The sequence below is a fragment of the Crocodylus siamensis genome, chromosome 15, assembly GCF_052110815.1.
Source record: "Crocodylus siamensis isolate JL-2025a chromosome 15, ASM5211081v1, whole genome shotgun sequence".
NCBI lineage: Eukaryota > Metazoa > Chordata > Crocodylia > Crocodylidae > Crocodylus > Crocodylus siamensis.
In genome coordinates this window covers 51,149,003-51,164,046 of record NC_143409.1, presented here as the reverse complement: position 1 = coordinate 51,164,046, position 15,044 = coordinate 51,149,003, and the positions used below count along the sequence as shown (strand labels likewise).

The 15,044-nt window shown below is 52.2% G+C and overlaps 2 non-coding genes and 1 pseudogene across 2 annotated transcripts; all 3 read right to left on the bottom strand.

The window, feature by feature from the left end:
• Window positions 1-266: 266 nt before the first annotated feature.
• Window positions 267-8,318, bottom strand: LOC149852755 (uncharacterized; annotated as a pseudogene).
• Window positions 8,319-9,531: 1,213 nt separating this feature from the next.
• TRNAW-CCA (transfer RNA tryptophan (anticodon CCA)) lies at window positions 9,532-9,603 on the bottom strand. Its single transcript has one exon. It is a non-coding gene; the product is annotated as a tRNA-Trp (tRNA).
• A 4,491-nt stretch (window positions 9,604-14,094) lies between these two features.
• On the bottom strand, window positions 14,095-14,393 carry LOC149852753 (signal recognition particle RNA). The gene has a single exon (XR_016439481.1).
• Window positions 14,394-15,044: the final 651 nt, after the last annotated feature.

Below are 15,044 nucleotides of genomic sequence, written 5' to 3'. Positions count from 1 at the left end.
CATCTCAGTTGAGGAGAGGGCACAGAGTCCAGCCACAGGGATACCATGTTCATTACAACACCTTTTTGATCAAAGACTGGATTATAGAGAGTGCAGCTAAGGGCAGGAGGGCAGGGGGGTGACGTGCACCAAGGCATGCATAACTCTGGAGGGAGGCTGAGAAGCAAAACCTGACAGATTGATGGGAGAATATGGCAAAGCTCTTCCCACACACAAAGCAATAATGTAGCTTGTAGCCTGTGGGGATGCACTGGTGGAATACCAGGCTAAAGGTCTGGATGAAGCTCTTCCCTCACACAGATCATTGATGTGGCTTCTCCTCTGTGGATGCACCAGAGTTTGGGCAGGTTGGAAGAACAGGTAAACCACTTCCCACATTCTGAGAGCTGATTTGGCTTCTCCCCTATGTGGATGCACTTGTTTGCTGAGGCTGCAGAAATCACTGAATCTTTTCCTGTGCTCAGAGCACTGATGTGGCTTCTTCCATGTGTGGATGCAGTCGTGTTTGGTCAGGCTGAAGGAATTGCTGAATGTCTTTCCACATTCAGAACTTTAATGTGGCTTCTCCCTTGTGTGGATGCGCTGGTGTACGGTGAGGTGGGAGGACTGGGTGAAGCTCTTGCCACATTCAGAGCACTGATATGGCTTCTCCCCTGATGCACTGATGTTTGGTCAGTTTGGAGAATTCACGGAAACACTTCCCACAGTCAGAGCAGTGATGTGGCTTTTCTCCTGTGTGGATGTGATGGTGGTTAGCCAGGCTGGAGGAGTGGGTAAAACTCTTCCCACACTGAGAGCACTGACGTGGCTTCTCCCCTGTGTGGATGCGCTGGTGTTCGGTCAGCCTGGAGGATTCACTGAATCTCTTCCCACAATCAAGGCACTGATGTGGCCTCTCTCCTGTGTGTATGTGCCAGTGGTTGGCCAAACTGGAGGAGCGGGTGAAGCTCTTCTCACACACAGAGCACTGATATGGCTTCTCCCCTGTGTGGATGCGCTGGTGTTTGGTCAGATGGGAGAATTCACGAAATCTCTTCCCACACTCAGAACACTGATGCAGCTTCTCCTTTGTGTGGATGCGCTGATGGTAGGCTAGGCTGGAGGAGTGGGTAAAGCTCTTCCCTCACAGAGAGCACTGATGTGGCTTCTTCCCTGCGTGGAGGCACTGGTGGTTGGACAAGTGGGAGGACTGGGTGAAGCTCCTCCCACACATGCAGCAGGGACTTGGTTTCTGCCCTGTGTGGATGTGCTGGTGCTTGGCCCAGTTGGTGGAACGTGTGAAACGTTTCCCACACTCAGGATACCAATGCTGTTCATCCCTTGTGTGAAGGTGCCAGTGCTGAGCCAGGGAGAAGAAACGAGTGAAGCTCTTGCCACATGTGACACAATGGTACTGACAGTTGCCCCTATGCACATGTTGGTGCTTTCTTACTTCTGACTGGCACACAATGCTCCTCCCAAATCTGGTTAAGTGGTGGGGGAGCTCTCCAGAATGCATCTTGCAATGAGTAGCTAGGATGAAGACACAGGTGAAGCCCTTCTCACACTTGGCACATAGGTGGGACTTTGCCCCAATGTAGCTTATCTTGTGCAGAGCCAGGAGTGAGGGCAAGCTAAAGCTTTTCCAGAACTCAGGGCAGGGGCGGCTTCTGCCCCTGGGCTTGGTGGTGAGCTCCTGCTTCCCTCTGAGACCCTTTCTGCAGGCTTGCCTCAGATTCAGGGTCTTTCTCCAGCAGAACTTGGCTTCATGGCTCTTCAGCTCCACAAACCCTTCCCTGCACCCATGGCTGTCTTTGGCTTCTGTTCCTTCTTCACTCCCACTCCCAAGGAGAGATGGCACCTGGGTCACTGTTACATTCTCCTTCTGCTTTTGGGGCTTCCCCAGGCTCTTGAGGCATTGTTTGTCCTGAAGTCTCACAGACTCTGTCTTGCCCAAACTCCCTGGGGTAATCCCGGGTGACTCCAGATTTGTAGGTCCTTCCTTTGGTCTGCTCAGCAGCCAGGTACCTCCTGTGTGGGGAAGAGAAACTCCAAGTTAGTCCCTGCCACTGCTATTCCTTCTGCTGCAACAGGTTTCTGAAGATGACTGGACCTGGGCACCTGCCTTTCCTTAAGAGAACAAAGTCTTCCTGCCTAACCCCAAGTGCTGGGGATGAGGAAGGTACAAGCCCCTGTGGCAGGCTAATGTTCCTTCCTCAGTGGAGGTCAGAGCCACCTTCTCACCTGGTAGCAGGATTAACAGCCTCACAATGGATTTTTGGGGCTCAACGGCAGTCAAAGATGTGTTGGAAATGTGGCCTTACATTACGCCAGCTGCTAATACTTGGTAGAAAAAGCCCATATGGTTCATCCCTCCTACTTTCAAAGCCTGCTTTGGGAGGAGAGGATTTAAGAGCTGTGCCTCTCCCTTTTGGAAGTAGCAGGATTGTGTGTCCTACCTGATAACTGTAAAAGTTTGGCCAGACCTACACATGAAATTTAAATTATTAAACTGCTAAAACAATACCTTTTGTATAAAAATGCAAGATCGTGGCTGGGACAATGTGAAAAAAAAAAATCCCAGATTGACCACTTCTCCTGTGTTATATTGCTTAGGTACTCAGTGTTTATTATGCTAAGTCAGTCTACTCACTGACTGTATCTAACCCAAAATTAACTCACACTTACTGTCCCCAGTGGCCTTTGATCCTCACTGCCTTGGAGAAAGGAAAGAAAGTGGATCCACCAAACTATAGGCCCATCAGCCTGACCTCTATCCCAGGGAAGGTCTTAAAAAAGTTTATTAAAGAGGCCATCCTTAATGCACTGGTAGATGCCAACATCCTGAGGGATAGCCAGCACAAGTCTGTTGCGGGTAGGTCTTGCTCGACCAGTCTCATTTCCTTTTACAACCAGGTGACCTATCACCTGGACAAGGGAGAAGAGATTGATGTCATATATCTTGATTTCAAAAAAGCCTTCAATCTGGTATCCCATGATCACATCTTGGTGAAACGGCCAATTGTGGCCTTGGGTCCACCACGACCTGCTGGCTGGGAAATTGGCTCCGTGGTGGGACCCAGAGGGTAGTAATTGATGGCAGGCACTCATCGTGGTGTCCTGTAACTAGCGGGGTCCCCCAAGGTTCTTTCCTTGGACCCATATTGTTCAACATCTTCATTAATGATGTGGACATGGGAGTGAAAAGCGGACTGGCCAAATTCACCTATGACACCAAATTTTGGGGCAAACCATACACGCCTGAAAACAGGAGGGTGATCCAGGCTAACCTGGACAGGCTCAGCAAATAGGTAGATGAGAACCTGACGGTGTTCAACACCTAAAAAATGCAAGGTTCTCCACCTTGGGAGGAAAAACCTGCAGCATCCTTATAGGCTTGGCAGTGCTACGCTGGCTAGCACTACAGAAGAAAGAGACTTGGGGGTCATCATTGACCACAAGATGAACAGGAGCCTGCAATGCGATGCTGCAGCTAGTAAAGTGACAAAAATGCTGGCTTGCATCCATAGATGCTTCTCAAGCAAATCCCGGGACATCATTCTCCCCTTTTACTCGGCCTTGGTGAGGCCGCAGCTGGAGCACTGCATCCAGTTTTGGGCCCCACAATTCAAAAAGTATGTGGAGAAGCTTGAGAGAGTCCAGAGAAGAGCCACACATATGATCAGAGGTCAGGAAAACATACCCTATGATGACAGGCTGAGATCCATGGGACTCTTTAGCCTGGAAAAGTGCAGGCTCAGGTGTGACCTGGTGGCCACCTATAAGTTTATCAGGGGTGACCACCAGGATCTGGGGGAACATTTGTTCACCAAAGCGCCCCAAGGCATGACGAGGTCGCACGGTTATAAACTACTGCAAAACCGTTTCAGGCTGGACATAAGGAAGAATTTCTTTACTGTCCGAGCCCCCAAGGCCTGGAACAGCCTGCCATGGGAGGTGGTTTAAGCACCTACATTGAACACCTTAAAGTGTAAATTGGTTGCTTATCTTGCTGGGATCCTATGACCCCAGCTGACTTCCAGCCCTTTGGCCGAGGGGCTGGACCATCTTCCGAGATCCCTTCCAGCCCTAATGTCTATGAAATCTATGAAATTTCATGCAGCTCCATTGCTAAAATAACTATGGAAAGACAGTATTATGTAATCAACTTCCTGAAGGCATCTCATTCAATCAATACCCATCCCGTTCCAAAACTGATCAAAAGCTTGCACACATCACAAACACACACACAAAACAGGATATAATTGCAGTATGTTAATTCTGTCCTTGCCTGCTTTGTTCAAATTTTGATTAACCAACTATCAAGAAAAAATGCTGTGAAGCTATACAGCGAACAAGTATTACAAGGACAGAGTGCCAGCAGTTGGTGGGTATCTTCTCTAGAGGGAAAAGGGACATTGTAACCTGCCCCCAGCTGGAATAAGGCAATGGATCCACGCTTTGAGAAGGCTGAAGACTTGAACCAGCTTTTGGCCTACATGACTAGAGTCACTGGCTCCAATAAGACGACTGTGTGGTAATACAGCTCATTTATATGATATTGGGAAAGAATCTTTTTCACTTAGTTTTGTAATCTGTTAGTAGTTCTTAAAGCAAGTCTTTCTGGTATTCATCAACGAAGCGTTGTGTCAATTCTTAAAGCACTAGGTTAAAAATCCAGTTTGTAAGTGCAACACTATCTGCTTCCAGGGAAAGTTCTGGGGCACGGAACGAGCCCATGGGGCTTCCCTCTGCTGATGAAGCACAGGAGGCCTGCACATCACCAGAATCTGCACTGGACAAAGGCTTTGGCATTAACCTGCATGTGGACTTTGTGCTGAGTCCCAGGTCCTGTGACACTCCCGGCCCAGAGACAAAACTCAATGGCACAAGCCTTGGGGGATTCACTTCCCCCTGCAACATGAAAGCTTGCAAATCACACTCACCCCACAAACCCGTTCAAATACAGGCTGAGACCAGGATTCAACACTTTCTGGGTTCCAGGTCAACTTTACAAGGACACACCAGGCATAGCCCCAGCCTCTCGTGTCCTACAATAATGGCTACACACATCACGCAACCATGCTGATTTAAGGGGAACTACACATCCCATCATGGCCCGGGACAGGCTGTTAAGCGGCATGGCTACTTTGGGCTGAGGAATCAACTCTCACACTGCTGAATGAAGATGGAAATCTAAGATCATGGTATCCCAATGGAAACCAGGCAGCAAACTCGGTTGTTCCCCAGCAGCTGTAGTTAGAGGAGGGCAGAAGTGAACGACCGCTCGTCTCCACAGTCTGGAGTTTCAGGGCATGGGAAAGCCACCTGCCTGCACACACTACAGCATCAACTAGGCAAGGTCAGCACCCTGGAAGGGCAGCGCAGGGCAGGTCTGCAAGTTTCAGGCCTCGTCACTGTGAACACAGAGCATTTCTGAAAAGGGATTTGGGGGAGGGGACAGCCACAACTCACCTAGCCACAGGTGTGCAGAGCTTGAGATTTCCCCATGGTCCTCATCACCACAGACCCAGAGCTCTTCCTGTCCTTGCTGGATGCAGCGGATTAAGTCGGGTGTGGGGCCTTGATATCCTGTTTGGGGCAGTGGTTAAAGCGAGTTTGAGATTCAGTCCTGGTTGCAAAATAACCATCTGGGATCTGGATCCAACGAACTCATGGATACTACTGGGGCCTTAAAGCTCAGGCGAGGGTGAACCTCTGGGATGAAAGAGAAGGCACTGCAGGGAGAAGCATTTGATAGATGATGGCTTTCGTCACCCAGGTGGTAGGGGGACCGTAATAGGAAACAAATCACCAACAACTCTGAGGTTTTATCAAAAGGGTGCAAGACCAACAGATTCCCCAGGGACGGAGATGTTGGAAGGAAAATTGAATCTGGTTTTGTCAAGTTGCCAGATCTCCCAGAAGTCTGTCCGTCTGTCCCTAACGCTCTGGGCCAACTATGCACGCGCTGCCAAGACAGCAGGCACTGATTGGCTGAACATACCCAGTCCATCCCCCATGACAGCCGGCAGGAAGTGGGAGGCGGCAGGCAGCAGGGACTGGCTGGGGTCAGGCCTGCCACACAGCGGGGTGCCTTGCGGGAGGTGGCTGGCAGGGATGCAGAGGAGCAGGGAGGGGAGGCAGGCAGGCGGAAGTGGGCCAGACAGACTCGGAGTGGTGGAGGGGAGAGTGGGGGAGGGGGGTCAGACCCAAACCAGTGGGAAGGAGGGGACAACATGGTGGGACCAGAACTGGCAGTGGTGAGGAATGGGGTCACCGCCAACTGACGGCAGCGGGGAAGGAGGTCGGTCCCAAACCGGCGCCAAGTGGGGGCAGAACAGGGTTATGCCTGAACCAATGGCAGGGGAAGAGAGTGGGATAGGGAGGGTTGCATCTGAAGTGGCGGTGGGGGGAATGGGGTGGTACTCAAAGCGGTTTGTGGGTGGAATTGAGTTGTACACCAAACTGCGGGGCGGGGAGAAAACGGGTTAAAACTGAACCGGCAGCACTGGGGAGGGGCGGGAAATGGGGTCAGACCCAAACTGGTGTGGGTGTGGGAGAGGGAATGAAGTTAGATCCGAACTGGTGGGGGTGTGGAGGGAGAAACTGGGTTGGACTGGAACCAGTGGCAGGAACAGGGGAGCAGGCTTGGAGCTGAAGTGAGGGGGGGAGGCAGAAAAGGGTTTGGACCTGCAGTGGCAGTGGGGGAGGGGAGTGGGTAGGCGCAGGGCTGGATGTGGAGCTCCGTCCCTGCCGGCCTCTCTCCAGCCCCAACCTCCCCTGTCATTCCTGAAGGGCGAGCTGCAAGTACTATATAACAAGCTTAGCTAATACAGGCAACAACTTTTCAAATTACAAGGTTTTGCACTTGCAATGTTTATAAATTGACATCCTGTTTCGACTTTATCACGTCAGGTTCAACTTTACAATGCTTGATCTGAGGCAACGCCACGCCAGCAAAGAAGTTCGCTGCGTCGCTCATCTCCCTGGAGAACATCAGTCCAAAACTCCTTGGACACATCTGATGTGCTAGACAGCAAAAATGATTAAGCTTTCACCTTTGATGAGGCACAAAAATAAAAAACACTGGACATTCTGGCAGCTGGACAACACCTGTGTTATCAGTGTCATTCAAGGGAAAGGAACAGAAGTGAGTTTCTTTTCTGCAAAGGTTTAATGCCAGGCCAGGTGGCAGTGGTCAGAATCTAGGCCAGATGTCTAACCAGGACACTTCTTTGTAGGAGAGAGGATTGCTCACCAACAGGGCAGAGGAAGGGAAGATTTTATATGAACTGGTGGCAACGAAAACAATCACTGCATGAAGTGGGGGGATATTCCCAAAAGGGGAGATGAGCACGCAGGTAGGAAAACCCTCCAGGGTTTCAAAAAAAGGTCCCACGTGTCCTAGATGTCGACAACACAAGGCAGAAGGAGACATCTTTTCAGCAAGTCAATGCCCATAATGTAGGAATGCCTGGCAGGTCTTTGCTGAGCTATAAATAGCTTTTGAGCTCTTTCCTAAGGAAGTCCTTTGGGGGAACTGGAAGGAAAAGGAAGTGCTAGAAAAGCCATGTGAAGCTAAATACTTGAGCCCTGTACACTTTTGATTTTAATTTGGAAATTTTTTCATGTTCCAGGTCAAATTAGCCAGATCAGTTACGAATCCTTTTTGACCGAACAAAATTCAATCTTTCAAAAACCGTGTGTGGCACCAGAACTGGCAAGTATCTTCCACCCTACACATTTCAGCCTGCAGCTTTGCATACTCCCAAATTGATTGGCAGGCACCCTGTATACAGGGCCAAACCGGGACGACATGGGTTCAGATGTCCCGAAGTCTCACCTGACCCCGGAGCAGCAGGAGGCTACAGGACAAATCTAGGACGACTTCCCCACTTCCATAATGTACGTGTATAGCCGAGATCCTCCCACTGGACACTGGCCAGCAGGAAGCTATTTACAAGACTCTCGTAAGGAGTTGTTTCCACATTTGGACAGGGGTGCACACTCAACTACACATTGCTGATATGGCAACAGGGAGAAGCAGGAAACAGCTTTACCCAGGGAAATGAGGGCTTCACAGTTCCTCAGCATCTGGTCCCAGTAAAGCACCTTGTCTGCATCTTCCAGGAGCTCCCACGCTTCCCGCGTGAAATACACGGTCACGTCGTCAAAGACCTCCAGGAGCTGTAGCCACAAGCGTTACCCCATCAGTGTCTCCTGCTTCAGCTGCCTTCTGCCCCCGCCTCCTTCTCTGCAATCCCTCTGTCTGACAGCTGCGTTCAGGACGGGCCATGACACACAGGGTTGCAAAATTCCCCAATCCTCACTGCCATGGTACGTGGGTGCAGCCCTTGACATAGGAGTCCATGTGTCAGCTCTGGCCCAGTTCATCATGTTTTATGTGCTCTGCCCTTTGAGGCAGCACCTTTAGAGCCACGGCTCCTGGCTCCATGACTGTGGAGCAAGCTCCAGCGAATGGTGGCTGGGTGGGTTCCAGCCCCCAACACCAGATTTGTTGTTCCTCAACTCTAACTGTGACAAGGGTTACCATATCTTCAAGATCAAAATAGAGGGCACCTGTCAGGTGGGAAGTAAAGGGGGTGGGAAGGGCAAGAGAGGGGAAGAGAGGGTGAATGGGTATATAACGTAAGGGGGGCAGCGATATGCCCGTGCCCTGCTCCTGCATCGCACTACAGGGTCACCGGCATGTTTTTGGGCTCTTCTGAGTCCTACAATCAAGCAGCACAGAGGGAGAGCTCAGAATTCACAAGCAGAGTGACCGCAGCTGGATCCAGTGCAGACGCTGGGACAAAGCCTGCTGTCCGCACCTGGCTAAAGTGGTGAAAGTGCTGAGGAATTTGGGCCAGAAAGGAGTGAGGCCTGCAGTGTTTGGCCTCATGTGTCTGCAGCAGCAAATGGAGAACTGAAACATTTTGGAGGGGAGGGACAGGCCTTTGCGCTCTTAGCAGAGCTTGCCTGATAATGAACAGATCCTGCCCTACCTGAGTGGCTCCAGGCTATAAGGGGCCCCCACAAGTACTACTAGTGGGCAAAACACCGCCGAGGTCTGCGTGCCCCGAGCTGCACAGAGCTGTAACAGAGACCGGAGCCTGGGTGGTGGCAGCAGTAACCCCAGGCTTGCAGGTGTGCACCAGGAAGGGGGATCAGCTGGACACAGACACTCCAGGGCAGAAACCCGAGGCGTGGTTTTAGGCGGCCACAGCGAGGCAGGTGGCTCAGCACAGTAGCACCCTGTACTTTCCCCACACCTCCCCCACCCTGCCTTCTGCCCACCAGCGGTACAGTTGTGCTCTTCGAACCCACTGCTGGGTGCTGCCACCGAGCAGGTAAATGTCGCACGGCACTCTCAACCTGTACATCCGGCCAGGAAGGGCTGGGACCTGCTTCCCTTTGGAACCGGGGTCCTGGAGCTGTTCTGGGGAAAAGGCCGCCTTTGGCACCTGCTGGCTGCCTCAAGCCATCCGCAACACAGCAAGGAAACCAGCACAAGTGGTGCCACTCTCCTAGGACATAAGTGGAAGCTGCTGACCCCAGTGTGATTTGAACACACAACCATCTGATCTGGAGTCAGACATGCTGCCATTGCACCATGGGGCCATAGGCTTTGCTGGCCTCGCCTCCCTCTTCACAACTGACTGGAAGAAGGCCTTCCTCCTGGTGCACAGAGGGATTTTGCCCCCCGCCCTATTCCAAGCGCCCAGCCCACTGCGTTCCCCAGACTATTCCTACACTTCCTGTCACTTGCATCGAAATCCAAAAGGAACAACCGAACCTCAGCATGGTGTTAACACAGCACTTACTTAAGCGTCTGGCTGAAATATCAGCTTGTGTGTGTGTGGTGGGCTCCTTCTCCCAAGGCGCAGCACCCTGCATTTGTCGACGTTGAACCCCATCCTAGTCTCGTCTGCCCACTTTTGTAGTCGGTCTAAATCTCGTTGCAGCCTCTCTCTCCCTTCAAGTGTGTCCACCTCCCCCCACATCTTAGTGTCGTCAGCAAACTTGGACAGCGTGCTTTCCGCCCCCTCGTCCAAGTCGCTGAGGGAGATCCCTGGGGGACCCCACTGCTCGCATCTCCCTTGTTCTGTGCCCTGCAGTAAAATCCTGCCTGCACAGTGCGAGGCTGCACAAGCACTTCCCACAGGCCTGAGCCATAGAGCAGGTGACAAGGGTTACCATATCTTCAAGATCAAAATAGAGGGCACCTGTCAGGTGGGAAGTCAAGGGGGTGGGAAGGGGAAGAGAGGGTGAATGGGTAGATAACGTAAGGGGGGCAGCGATATGCCCGTGCCCTGCTCCTGCATCGCACTCCTAAGCTACAGCTTCCCCTCCCCACCCCCAGCCCTTCTGCTGCCTGTCACTCTCCACCACACTTACACCACCCCTCACCGCCGATCTGCAGCCCCCTGCCCCCCAGCCCTGCTGAAACCCCTCCTTTCCGACCCACAGCCCTTGCCTCCACAAGCCCTGCTGCCCACACAGCTCGCACCCCCATATCACACGCTCTCTCTGTCTCCCTGTGTCTTTTTCTCCCCTCCCTGCGAGCAGCTTGCCGGGGACCCCCACGCACAGAGCACGTGATGCCTCCACAGACAATCACCTTGCTGTGCTGCTCCCAGGCCCAAGGTGGAAGTGCTCGGGAATGTAACTGTCTTATAGTTTTTAGCAAAGACTTTATATTATTTTCTCTTTTTTTGTGTGTGTGTAACTGCCGCGCGGCACTCTCACATTTATGTAACCTTGAAGTAGACTGTTAATCAAAATGAACGCTTTGTCCTTCTCTCCACTGGCATTAAGCTACACATGCACATTCTGTAAATTTCATTTCTTATCTAAAAGTGTCATTTCTACAGAAATGAAACTTATGTAGAAAATCTGCCTAGCAATAATTATGTAAAAGAAAATTATCCTATCTGTATACTATAGTTAGTGTCATAGAGGCAGTCCAACAAACATTTATAAAAGAGGCAAAAAGCAGGAAGCAGCAGAGACGACAACTGGAAAACTCTGTGGGCCTGATCACCCCGCAGACCGGTTCTCAGCCTCCCCGCCTGGGCGTATCCCAGCGAAGATAAAGGCCTCAGAAATCCGACAACAGACAACGATTCACTGTGTTACAGTATTGCTTTGTGTTTCCCAATTATGAGCCGTTGACCAGTTCTGGGACTTAAGGAGCCGGCAGCCGCACCTAGCTTTGGACTTGTTCCACTGTTGGAACGCAAGGGCTGGCTCTGGGACCTCGTGAACCAACGGACACCCTATAGACTATCCCATTCATGAGCTGTTGACCAGTTCTGGGACTACGGAGTCGGCAGCTGCTGGCTCTGGAACCCCGTGAACCAACAGACCCCTTTAGTATCCGGCATACTGTAAACTGAAGAAACATCGGAGACTCCGCTTCTCGACTGCCTCTCATCGTAGCTTAGACAGCATACCTACGCTCGCTATTACTTGTATTTACTGCAACTTCGTTCCAACCGGCCTCCCCTCTTACTTGTAAGAGGGTGAGGCCAGGTGAGTGAATAAATCTTTTTATTTTACTCTATATCTGCTCCGTAATAACTTTTATAACTAACATTCCATCTCGATGAGCCGTTGACCAGTTCTGGGACTTAAGGAGCCCGGCAGCCGCACCTAGCTTTGGACTTGTTCCACTGTTGGAACGCAAGGGCTGGCTCTGGGACCTCGTGAACCAACGGACACCCTATAGATTAAGAGACACTAACTACTTACTCTAAGTCGTCTACTTGTGCCAACTCGGCGAACCTTGAGGGCGGCTAAGAGCTACCTCAATTCCGCCCCACAAGCCGCGCGCTCGCACAACTCCGCAAAGCCCGCGGCTCCCCTAAGCGGTGCCGGAGCCGCTAGCCCGGCATTTCGCCACAGGGAAAAGCAGAGACAGGGCAAAAACCCAGACATTTGCTCTGATTTTCAAAACCCACCCGGACAGGAGGAAAGGAGCCTAAAAAAGAGGACATGTCCTGGACAATCGGGAAGTTTGGTAACCCTATCTTAACCCTGGCACTGAAGGAGAACTGTAGGGACAGGGGACCATCTGCTCTCCTGGGTGTGGGGCTGAGGGGCAGAATGGAAAGGGTGCTCTGGGGTGCGATCCACATGAATGATGTGTTTCAAGCTGGTAGTTTATGCACACGTGTGTGGCTGGGGGTGGTACTGTGGGCATGCACATGTGCCTTTCTGTGTGTGCTTGAGTAATGTTGGTCAGAGCTTGTGCAGAGCATGCATATGTGTTGGGAAAAGTGTATGGGCGGGGGCTGTGTGTGTGCGCGTGCGTGCGTGTGTTTCCATGCTGGTGGCTGGCATGTGTGTGCACACCACGGGGGGGCATGTCCCCAGCAGGCACCCACTGCTCCTTAAACGGACTCCCTTGTCCCTCACTCCCACCACAGGTCCACCCTCAGATGGTGCAGGTTAGGCAGTGGCTTCCCAAGATGGAAGTGCAGGGAAGGATAGGTTTGCTGCCTGGCCATGACCACAGGGCAGGCATGGGCCGAGTTGAGGGAGTGGGGCGCCAGGTGGGGCCTTGGCAAGGCTCCCTGCCCTACGGGAACCCAGGGGAAGAGAGAGCTCACACCCTCTGGGCCCAGGGGTGGGCACTTCCAGCGCGGTGATGGTCTCCGCTCAACTGATCCATCCTGGGGCCTTAGCGGGGTGCACCAGACCTGGAGTCATCCCGCTGCTGCTGGGGGGCGTTGACGTGAACCACACCAGTGTTAGAAATGGAATATTGTTAGAAATGGAGTATTGTTAGAAATGCACAGCTCGCATCTTGCACCCGATAAGAAAGAAACACTGCCAAGGACTTTTTTCCTTTCCCAGCCTTCCTGATGCTAAATCGCAGACTCTCCCCCAGCTTCTCCCTAGCCTTTCTCATACAGATTACAGAAGCTGGAAGTCAACTGACTGTGTCCTTGAAAAGCAGGCGGGGGTTGAACTCTTGGTGACCGATTGTAGTCTCTGAGCAGGCTTAATTAGCTGATGCATATTTCCCTCTCCGCCCTGCATACTTAAGTAGTTAACTATACTATACATGCGATGTATGTAGTGCTGTAACCACATGTATGCTTGTATGAAACGGAAGTGAGCTGTAAGAGTTCCTGTTTCTGCACACGTGCCCAGGAGGGAGGAGATAAATACAGCCTGCAAAATTCCTTGGTGGGTTCAGAGTAATCTGAGTTCTTGACTCTGCTCTGACCCTATTTGCAAATACACCTTTTGTGCCATCTAATGAGTGTGTGTCTGTGATTTTGGTGGCCTCCAGAGAAACGAACCGCTTTATGCTTCACCAGGGTGACAAAAACCAGCCCAGGCTCCTCTGTGGCCCCTTGTAACCGGCCAATGACAGGGCCACCTACAGCATGGCTGAGACGAGCCCGAGCCATCCATCCTGGGAGGGAGAATTTGAGCAACGGCGCTTCTGCAAGTCATCCAATTAAGGTGATGACGACTCCTCCTTGGACTGAGCCTCTTCCTCCTCTGGGGTCTCCTGGTCTCAGTGTGGCAGAGGTCTCAGCCTTGCACGGGGAGTGTGTGTGTGGGTGGGGGGCGGGCAGGGGTGTCTTGAACCCCATATCACTGAAAGGAGTGGATTAAATAGTCCTTACCAGGCGCGCATGGCAACTGCCTGAGCAGGAGCATGAAGGCAAGAAGAAATGCTTGAAGGATGCCTTCCAGTCCTGGCCCTTTCCTTTGGGACCTGTGAGAGCCACGGGCGAGCACAACAAGCGCCAGAGGCAGGAGTGCGATGCCCAGGACAGACTGGGGGGACCAGTGTCTCAGGCGTGCACCCGCACCTTTTCATGACGTGCTCTCCGCTCCCAGGTGGAAGAGTGCTGGTGGACCTGCTCCTGCCCTGTAGCCCCTGAGGTAGCACCATCATCTCTTGCAGCCACGCATGGGAGCCCTGGGCTTCCCCCTGGGGTGCTCCCCCCCCACTTCCTGCAGGACCCTTTCTCAAGCTGCGCACTGGTGACCCGCCGCCACCCCAGCTTTAGGGCTCCCTCTCTTCGTCTCTCAGGAGCCCTGCCCCATGGGGACTACAGGGCAGCTTGTCAGGAGTAAGGACCTGGCAAAAGGCTGGGTCCCCCTCTCTTGCCCAGGTTGGGCTGCAGGAGCCCTTCACAGGTGCTGTCCCACTACCAGTCAGCAAGGGAGCTTTGACCTGCTCTGTTTCCAGCCTGGGCCGGTTCACCCCTCCTTAGGCAACCTGGAGTCCCCAAGCTCCCCCAGAGGCCCCATGCTGGTGCAGACCCCAGTGTGGACACCTGCTCAACACAGCTCCCTGCAGCCTCAAACTCCTGGGCTCAAGGGATCCACCAGCCTCAGCTTCCCAGACACTTGGACTACAGGTACAAGCCACTGCACCCAGCTGCCCTCCCGGCCTCCCAACAACACCATTCTCCTTTACTGCCCTATTCACTAGGCACATGTAAACTTTTCATCAGTACTAAGAGGTTCCAGGCCCAGTTTTTGGATTAAACGTTAACTTCCTCAATCTAGCTCTAGCTCCAGCATCATCAGAGAAACATGGGAAATACCTTTTTCACCATAAACAAGTTTACCCACTTAGAAACAACAGTGCAATCAAAGAAGGCTGATTGCAGGGGGAAAGGTGCACAATATACAACCTTAAGGAAAACACTGGCCAGGGTCCACTTCCTACAAAACAAAAAAGCCCCAACAGTCCAGTGGTTCCTTCTCTCATCCAAAGCTGTGAAAAATGAAGTAAGGAAGACTTCTTTTGTGAGCCCTTCTTTCAGATTCTCGTAACTTGGGAAAGTAAGACAAGGGGACCTGTAGGCTTAATCCTGGAAGCCAATCACTCTTTTGACCCCTGCATTCTGGAGCCAGGTACAACACAGAGCTCCCCCTTGAGCTTCCCTGAATGGGACCAGGCCCCAGGGCACACACAGGATGCTGGGCTGCAGTCAGCAGGGGGGAAAGGCCACAGAGATGCAGGGATTCTTGCTGGTCATGGGAACAAAGCCCCCCTCCAGGGCACCCTCAAGGCGGCAGAAGCG